Source organism: Magnolia sinica, chromosome 11 (assembly GCF_029962835.1).
Source record: "Magnolia sinica isolate HGM2019 chromosome 11, MsV1, whole genome shotgun sequence".
Taxonomy (NCBI): domain Eukaryota; kingdom Viridiplantae; phylum Streptophyta; class Magnoliopsida; order Magnoliales; family Magnoliaceae; genus Magnolia; species Magnolia sinica.
This window is the reverse complement of record NC_080583.1, coordinates 36992463-37002238: the sequence shown is the minus strand read 5'-3', so window position 1 is coordinate 37002238 and position 9776 is coordinate 36992463. Positions and strand designations below refer to the sequence as shown.

At 35.9% G+C, this 9776-nt stretch overlaps 1 long non-coding RNA gene across 1 annotated transcript; it reads left to right on the top strand.

Annotated features, from left to right (window-relative positions):
• Window positions 1-2974: 2974 nt before the first annotated feature.
• Window positions 2975-4094, top strand: LOC131219039 (uncharacterized). The gene is made up of 3 exons (XR_009157977.1): window positions 2975-3659; window positions 3961-4000; window positions 4081-4094. It is a non-coding gene; the product is annotated as an uncharacterized LOC131219039 (long non-coding RNA).
• Window positions 4095-9776: the final 5682 nt, after the last annotated feature.

Genomic DNA, 9776 nt, shown 5'->3' with positions numbered 1-9776 from the left:
AGCGACTTTTTTCAAACGATTCTGAACTAAATATGCTGCATTCTCCTTGCAATGCATTTTCCCATAGAAGCACTCATTCAAATATAGAATAACTCTCTGATCTATAATATCATTCTTGAAGTTAACTTTGCACTAAAGTATTTCCTTCATCGATTCCCATGAAGAGTTGTTGCTCTGAGAAGAATCAAGAACTGTTTTATATGCAGGATTTAATATTGCAGTAGCAGCTAATACGCCAACCAGTTCACCGGCAAGAGACCTGCCAGGACTATTTTTGTCCACCTGTCCATACTCAAATTGAATTATAGAATTTCTGCAGAGGTTTCTCACTGTCCCATCATAACAGATAATGACATCTCTAAGTGTGGCCATTAGATTTTAAAACAAAGTTCTGGAAGAAGTCTCCGGAAGAACGGATCAACACTTCCCTGGATGATATGGAATGGACCAACTCTTCATAGGGGGTCAGACCTTGAAAAAAGGAGCTCTTAACTAACCCAAATGCCTTAGAAGGATAGTCAACACCATTAACAGAATACTTATTTTGGAAGTGGAAACTCATATCACCATTAACAGAATACTTATTTTAGAAGTGGAAACTCATATCACCATTAACAGAATACTTATTTTGGAAGTGGAAACTCATATCCTCAACCAAACGCCTTGAATAAAACTTCCCTCGGTCATAAAGTTGAAGCCCCAAAAAGCCAAGTTGTTGAACAACCTTACTGATAGCTGAATCATTTTTAGAATCTATCAAATTACCCAAAGCAGATAACTTTAGAATACGAGTCATGATTGGCAGTTTTATAGTTTTCAGGTAGCTTTCCACTAACAACTTTACAAGTTCATTGTAATTTGATCTCAAGTGAAGCAACAAAGGTGATATGTCCTGAATCTTCTTCTTTATATCTTCAGTAACAGCCTTGGGAATGTCAAAATCATTCAGGCCAATACTATATCCTTCTAAAAAGAGAATCTCCTTCAGCAATGGTTGCAACATATTAAAGAACTTAACAGCTTCTTCTGTTCCCTTCTTGTCAAGAACAGAAGTAACAATCTCTGTGAATGATGACTGCAGTAAATCTCTATTGAAATCAATCCTCACCATTTCACTTTTACTGATCAAATGCCTCTCCCCAAAGCAGTCAAAAAATGCAGGTAAAGCACTCTGTACCATTTGCAAAACAGTCCACAAAGGACCTGTATGGTGAGCCTTAAGCAAAGCAAGTTCCAGTAAACTGGTGAAACACACATAGCCAACTGTTGCGCAGTCACTTTGTTCAAGAAAAAAGTCTTAAACATGAGTTTAAGTGACAATAAAGATTCATGCACCGGTTGTAAATTCATACTACCACTATGAGAACTACGAATTTGCTTTTCAACACTAAACAGCTCCAAAACTTCTGCCTTTGCTGCTAGAGACTGGATAAAATATATGAACACAATCCCCATCAAAATCTACACCTAGGGGAGCACAAATAAGGGGATTGATCTTAACGGTATGGTCGTCATGCACATAGACAGAAAATGCTTGTAATGAATGTTTATGAGTACTAGGTGGCCTATTAATGAAAACAATGTCTCCGTCCATAATCCGCCTATTTATGATTTGACCAACTTTCAAATCTGATTTAGTTTACTTTGATTCTCTTTTTTCCAATTCGGTTTTGAAAATTTTGAATGTTAGAGAAGTGCTACTGTGATTTGTCTGGATGTATTTAAGTGACTATTTTGTGTGTTCTCTACACCATAATGAAGGACCACAGCTGGTTACGGAAAGTTGTGAGGTGCATTGGACATAAAAGGCTGAAGGAGATCTAATAGTCCAATGCTCCTGAGCTTTCACAAAGACCATTTTTCCTGGAGAGTTGAAGAGCTGATTGGGAGCCTCTCCGCATTTATGTATTTTGTTATATAGGACACGAAGATGGAGTAGGAATTCTAACAGGTTCACTTGCAGGATTGTCCATCTTAGCTTTAGTAGTCTAAAATAACTTGTTTTCCATTCCAACCTATAACCCAACCTAAACCTATACTTATAACTTAAACCTATTCTCAAATCCCAAAACCTATACTTATAACCTAAACATAAACCTTAACCTAAACTCAAATCCCTAAACCTTAACTTATAACCCAACCTAAACCTATACTTATAACGTAAACCCAAACCCAAACCTAAACTCAAATCCCTAAACCTTAACCTATAACCCAACCTAAACCTATACTTATAACCTAAACTTATTCTCAAATCCCAAAACCCATAACCTAAACCTAAACCTTAACCTAAACCTATAACCTAAACCCGAACCCGAACCCGAATCCCTAAACTTTAACTTAAACCTAAACCTATAACTTAAACCTAAACTCAAATTCCTAAACCTTAACCTATAACCCAACCTAAACCTATTCTCAAATCCCAAAACATATACTTATAACCTAAATCTAAACTCAAATCCCTAAACCCTAACCTATAACCCAACCTAAACCTATACTTATAACCTAAACCTATTCTCAAATCCCAAAACCTATACTTATAACCTAAACCTAAACCTTAACTTAAACTCAAATCCCAAAACCTTAACCTATAACCCAACCTAAACCTATACTTATAACTTAAACCTGTTCTCAAATCCCAAAATCTATATTTATAACCTAAACCTAAACCTAAACTCAAATCCCTAAACCTTAACCTATAACCCAAGCTAAACCTATACTTATAACCTAAACCTATTCTCAAATCCCAAAACCTATACTTATAACTTAAACCTAAACCTTAACCTATAACCTAACCTAAACCTATATTTATAGCCTAAACCTATTCTCAAATCCCAAAACCTATACTTATAACCTAAACCTAAACCTTAACCTAAACTCAAATCCCTAAACCTTAACTTATAACCCAACCTAAACCTATACTTATAACCTAAACCTATACTTATTTTTTATTTAAAGTTTCTAGATGCAAGTTTTATATTCGAATTTCTAAGGTCAGTTGTACCCTGTCGCATAGTCAAGATAGTTTCCATCTTCTTCTGTCTATATTACCACAGATTCCAAGTTTTTGCAAAGAACCATCTAGCATTTCCCTCGGGTGTTTCTTTCTCTTGCGAAAGTCTTTGTGCTTTTGTTGACTCCACCAACAAATGTGTATTTTGAGACAAGCAAGCATTTCCCCCTGTGAGCTGAAACTCACTCGTGGACATTTCTTGTGTGTGTGTGCCCACACATGCATGGGGTGGGGGAAAGAGAGCATGTGTACATGTCTATCTATGCATGTATATATGTATGTATTTACGTATTAAGGAATACCAATTGATAAAAGGGAAAAACCTCTAAATTCACTTGGTAGGAACTCCTTTCCTCTTCTTTTGTTTTTATGTATGAATTTAGGAGCTCTTGTCATTATCTTTGCTAAAATGAGATCAACTGGGAATGAACCTATGTTCACATATATAGGATTTCACACCTTTGTGCCTGGCTGACACATGTGGTGGCATTTAGATGGGCTAGGTTATACATGTGTATGCTCAACACACCTCTAAACTCTATATGTGAGCCTCCTTTTTAGATTTTTGTGTTTCTTATTGATGTTGCATAACTTCTGCAGGCCTGCAATGCTCATGGGATTTATTGTGCTCCATTATATGATACCCTTGGTATGCATATCACAACTTCTCACTGGATTCACTTGTGCATGGACTGATTTTCAGTAATCATAAATGAAGTTCAATTGGTGCAGGATTTTGCATCATAAATGCTTGACGTGTTTATGTTTTTTTAAATTATTATTTTAAATTTCTCTCCATAAATATTTTGACATATGTTTATTTTCTTGAAGTGTCATCCATTATCATTTTTAATTTTGTAAACTTTGTAGATTATATTGCACTATATGCTGATTTTTTATTTTTTATTTTTTACCTTTTTTTCTTTTTCTTTATTTGGTCTCTTTTCCAGGTGTTGAAAGCATTTCCTAATGCAACCAAATTCTTGAAAAGTAAGAAACATTTTTCATTTTTTATATTCTTGGTGCAGGCTTTATATTATATATATTGAAATCTGCATTTGTTGATACAGCAATTGTGAGCTTCGGAAGTAACTTCTCTATGAATTTGTTATTGTAACGATTGTTCCCATACTTCTTCTCTATGAAGGTTGGTAATTTCAATAAGTAACTTCTCTATGAATTTGTTTTGTTCCTGTCCTGATGATGATTGTTGTGAAATTTACTGTTTAGTGAAGAACTTTATCAGCATGGTGACACTAAATGGTTAGAAAATGCAGGAAGTGAGAGGGTGGATAAATCAGAAAGTAACAAGAGATAGGCTAAAATAAGCACAACATATCAATCGGTCCCTTTCCTGTTTGGGAGATGTGATTGTAGCCTTGGCTCAGAAAAATACCTACATACCTTACAGAAACAGCAAACTTACGCAACTCCTGCAAGATTCCTTAGGTTGAAATCTATTACCTTTATTCTATGCAAATGATGTGAGGTTTAGATTGGAAGGGCCTTAATGTTTTCCATAAATTGTTCTATTAAAAGGAACAATCGCAAAAATTAAAGGATAATCAACAATGAAGTTTGGACAGTTTGCTGCCTCACAAATTGTAATGGTGGTAATCTAGGAGAGCAATTGATTTATAGGGTTTGATTTGTGCCCAATTGATAGGAAAGGACTATAAGGTTTGATTTGTGCCCAGTGGAATTCTACTAGCCACCCAATGGAATTCTTGATCACTACAGGGTTTGATTTGTGCCCAATTGATTTATATTACAATGAATTCATTTATTTGGAAGTAAAGATGCAATATCCAATGAAGTAAAGTCAATCCTGGCTTAAAGCCTGTTGAAACTTGGTGGCTTATATACTTCATTAATGATATAGTTTTAATCCAAAACTTATGGTCACTATGAAACACTCTTGTAGAAAGAGGAAGAAAGAAAAATTCTTACATGTAGATCTTATCATAATTCTTCGTAGTTCGGTGGTGCAATCTATCGCTAAGATAAAGGAATCACAATTGTTGCTTATCTGCTCACTGAAGGAAGATTGAGTTTGTCATGTCTTCGAGGTTTTCTTTATTGGAGCTCTCCTAAACTTTTAAGAACTTCTGTTCTCAGTAATGTTAACAACCTTATGAAGTTTTGCTGTTGTGAAAAAAAAGCACTTATGTTATATACTTCATTAATGATATGGTTTCTAGTAACTACGGTATATCTTTTAAATTCCATTGGCTCCCATATCTCTTGATCATGTTGATAGTACCACAGTCATATCAGAGTTTCTCATAGTCTCAACTTAAAAACAAAAGTTATTTCTGTTGTAGAATGTTTGTATTGAACTTTTGCAGTGCAGGCATGTTGTTAATACAACTGACATTACCACCAAATATTGTAGAAGAACTTGTGTTTCATTGCTTTCATGTTCTATATTTTGAATGATATTCAATGGTTTTTTCTTTTCATTCAAGGAACATAAGTGTTGGAACTATGATGATCTCTATTTGCATATAGATTAACATTCAATTTCTTTGACTAAAGGTGAATTCCAAAGTTAATATGTATGGATAGTTTGAGGACAGTTCAAGGTGAGAGTATATGCAAGGCAATGGTTGTGTGTGGACATGCTATCATCTAGAAATGCAATAATCATTTCAGTGAAGCTGAAATGACCAATTTGAAACTATCATAGTATTTGTATTGTGTGATCATTACTCCAAGTTCAACTAGAAAGGAATGTAATTGCAATTTGTACTCCATTATGAATAACACTAACCGTCGATACAGTTCAATCATTGCCACCTAATTGAACTGAACAATTGCAATCCAACTTAGGTGTGTTTCAAAATGCAGTGTAAAAGATGCATTTAGATCAATGGATTATTTCTAGCCTAGTGAACCTGTGATTAGCTCTATTTTGAGCTTGTAGATTATCTTTGCATTAAGTCGATGAAACTCAATCAGGCCTTGAAAGATTTGAATTTTATTTTGTATTGTGACTTGAATAAATGATATGATGTCATTGAGAAAACCCAAAAGCCACAACTCAGTTTTTCATTTTTTCTTTTTGCAGTGGCTATAAGTACATGCCTTATCAACTTTTGGCTTGCCACGTCACGATGAAGGTGAGTTTCTTGGCCGTTAACTGGTAGCTCTTTGTTGGAAAGTATTCTTCTTCATCATGGTTATCAAACAATTCCTATTACAACAAAAGTGGCTGATGTGCCAGTCCATGTTGGCATTGAGTTGTAGTTTGACCACCAAGTGTGTCAGGTTTTTGGGTATCACTCTGTGATTAGAGTTCATAGAGAACCCACAGACATGTTATGGAGTCACAAATCATATGACTGTTTCCAGTGACTAGTAGAAATGATGTTACAAGATTTTCAGTTCAATTGGCAGGTGTATTACAGTGTAGAAACACTCAGTGTGCTAGTGGAGATGATAGAAGGGAAGTGTGAAGCTAGAAAGAAGCATGATCTTCCATCTCTAGATGACCCTGCAATCTTTGAGCATATCTTCTTCAGTGAATACATGTATGATCCTTCCAAATGTTGGGTGGTGTAGATAAAAGAGAAAGATGGCGATGATGTTAAGATGCAAGGACAAGGAAACAAGTGTACATGGCTATGGAACTTGACTAGAAAGTAGGTGGTAAGGATGTTGTCGAAATAGGAAGAAGATGATGATTTTTTGTATATTTGTTTATTATGTTAAACTTATATGTATTTATGCATGAATGAGTGTGATGCAGATAAGATTGTTTGTGTTTGGATGAATGTACTTTTATGTTTGGATGGATTTTCTTGTTTGGGTTTAGATGGATGTGAATGTGAATATGATGAAATACATTATATAACAGGTGTATATCAGGATGAATATGATGAAATATATTGTTAACAGGTGTATATCAGGAATTTTGTGTGGAATTTTGAGCTAGAATAATTTTTTAAAAAGAGACTTTTAGCGACGAAAATTTTCGTAGCTAAAAGTTTTGTAATTTATTTTTAGCTGCGAAAATTTTCGCTGCTAAAAGTCTTGTACAATTTTTTAGCGACGAAAATTTTCGTCGCGAAAAGTAGAACAATTTTTTTAGTAGCGAAAATTTTCGCTGCTAAAAGTCTTGTACAGTTTTTTTAGTGACGAAAATTTTTGTCGATAAAAGTGGAACGATTTTTTAGGAGCGAAAATTTTTGCTGCTAAAAGTTTTATACAGTTTTTTCGCGACGAAAATTTATGGAACGAATTTTTTAGTAGCGAAAATTTTCGCTGCTAAAAGTCTTATACAGTTTTTTTAACGACGACAATTTTCGTCGCTAAAAGTTTTGTAATTTATTTTTAGCAGCGAAAATTTTTGTAGCCAAAAGTTTTGTAATTTATTTTTAGAAGCGAAAATTTTCGCTGCAAAAAGTTTTGTATAGTTTTTTTAGCGACGAAAATTTTTGTCGTTAAAAGTGGAACATTTTTTAGCATCGAAAATTTTTGCTGGTAAAAGTCTTGTACAGTTTTTTTAGCGACGAAAATTTTCATCGCTAAAAAGCTTGCATTTAGCGACGATTCGAATTCTTCGCTGATAAAACGCTTCGACATCGGTCTTTTAGCGATGAATTTAGCGACGAAAACTTTCGTCGCTAAAACTTTTTAGCTACAAAAATTTGACTTTTAGGGACGAAAATTTTCGTCGCTAAAAGTGAGATTTCTTGTAGTGAGGTCACTACGAGAAGGCTCGTCATCCCGGCATAGGCTGACAGCTTGAACACGGTGTCCCATATTACCATGCCCAGCTCATGAGTCTTAGTGGATCGTGGTACCATGGTTAAAGTGGATCTTTACATTAGTGAGGGGTACCTTAGATTCAAGCAGTCATGTCCATACATGGTAAATACATAATAGGTCAATCGGTTCGTTAGGCAAGCTTGATTGTTATGGGCACACGCTAACTTAATCAACATGGAGCGCATAAGCACCCCTCGTGGCCTAACCACTATCGACAATCGTCGTGCAACCCGGATTCATCGAGTATACCCAATGTGGTGAGACTAATTCGGCCACCCGAACAGGGACTGTTGCCGATTGCCTGGGCTATATTATAGCCTCAATCCTACTCATATGTAGCTAACAAACACATGTGATATTCATCTCAGTATTTAACAAACAGTCCAAGTGGATTCATCATTTGGGCATTTTATCAGACACATCGATCATGTTACCAAACACTTGCATTTTATCAATTAATTACATAGAGGAAAATATGATTACATGAAGGAATTTACACGTATGTATAAGGCAGTAAAGGATCCTATCTTAATACCCGTAATAAATATAAATCAGCAACAATTTCTCATTCAGACAATTCATGAAACACATAGACTAGGTTAGTTACAACATATGTTTTATCAATTCCTTATACAGAGAGATCAACATGCATATGACAATGATGATTCCTAGATTAGTAAACATGGCAAGCACAAGTCATTTTCAAATGCTTATTCAAACATTTCAACAAACACATGGGATACATCTTTTACTCATCACAGTTTATAGGTGTATATCATGCCGAAATCGACGTATCTAAGATAATACGGTAGCAATCAAGTCAAGAATAAATCATTGACTGACATGAAAGCATTGATAACCATAACCTAAGCATTTAGAATCTGCACCTTCGTCGGGATGCTCCACTCGGACTCGACCCAAATCCTACATTTTTGAAAATGGAACGTCAGGCACCTAAATGACGAAGCAGGTTAGCTAGGTTGATGAACAACTATCCTGGATCTCTACAACGATATTAGGGTTAGGATTTCTTACCCAAAATCATAATTGAAAAAGGTTGGGTAGCGCAACGGGGCGGAGATTTGATCCGTGGATTCGTTAGAGAGGATTCTTGCAGCGATCTCCTAATATCTCACTTCTCTCTTTCCTTTTTTCTCATCATTTTCTCCTCTCTACCCCTTAGGGTTTTTACAAAATTCATATATGGGAGTGAGGGAGAGAAATAAGGGCTATTTATAAGCCTAGAATTGATGCAAATGGCCCAAGGCCACTTTATACATAGTTAATACCCAGTGGGCGGCTGTTTCTGGCGAATAAGGCTCATAGCGAGGCCCATGACTCATCTACGTCGTAGGGTACACTCCTTGACAATGGATCCATGCTAGGACATGATTTCAATGCGATCCAATAAGGCGATCGACCGTGGAGAGCTGGTGTCAAATCAACGGTCATATGTGTTCAATCGGGGCCACGATTATACGGATATGTGTAGGAAATTTTCCTTTCCCCATGGGTGAAGTTTGGTTACAAACTAATGGTCAAAAATCCTCAACTTTACATAAGAGTGAACGGCCCAATTCACTTAAGTTTCAGTTCATTTTCTAAGGATATTCGTGTTTCCCATGCACTTTACTCATGGCTCAAGTTGGGCATTTCTGGACACTATCTGGGCTTGATTCCCGCAATGGTTGTTAAGCCTAGCAGGATGGACATCTTCCTATAGTTTCATGGTCATCGGACCCTCGACGTGCGGTCTAGGCCTGATATGGGGTTTCAATGTACTCCCAAGAGCGACAGGCCCTTGGAATTCCCCCTAGGTTTTAAGATGACATTGGGTCAGTGGTACTAATGGCTTTAGGCCTTCCCATTTATGAAAATAGTGGCCTAAGATTAATCTATAGATTATTTAGTTTAGTACTTAACTAAATTCTGCCTAAATTATATGACAGGATGCGGTCCTCGCGTAGTTCTGCCTGAGGTGGTACTCAGGTCT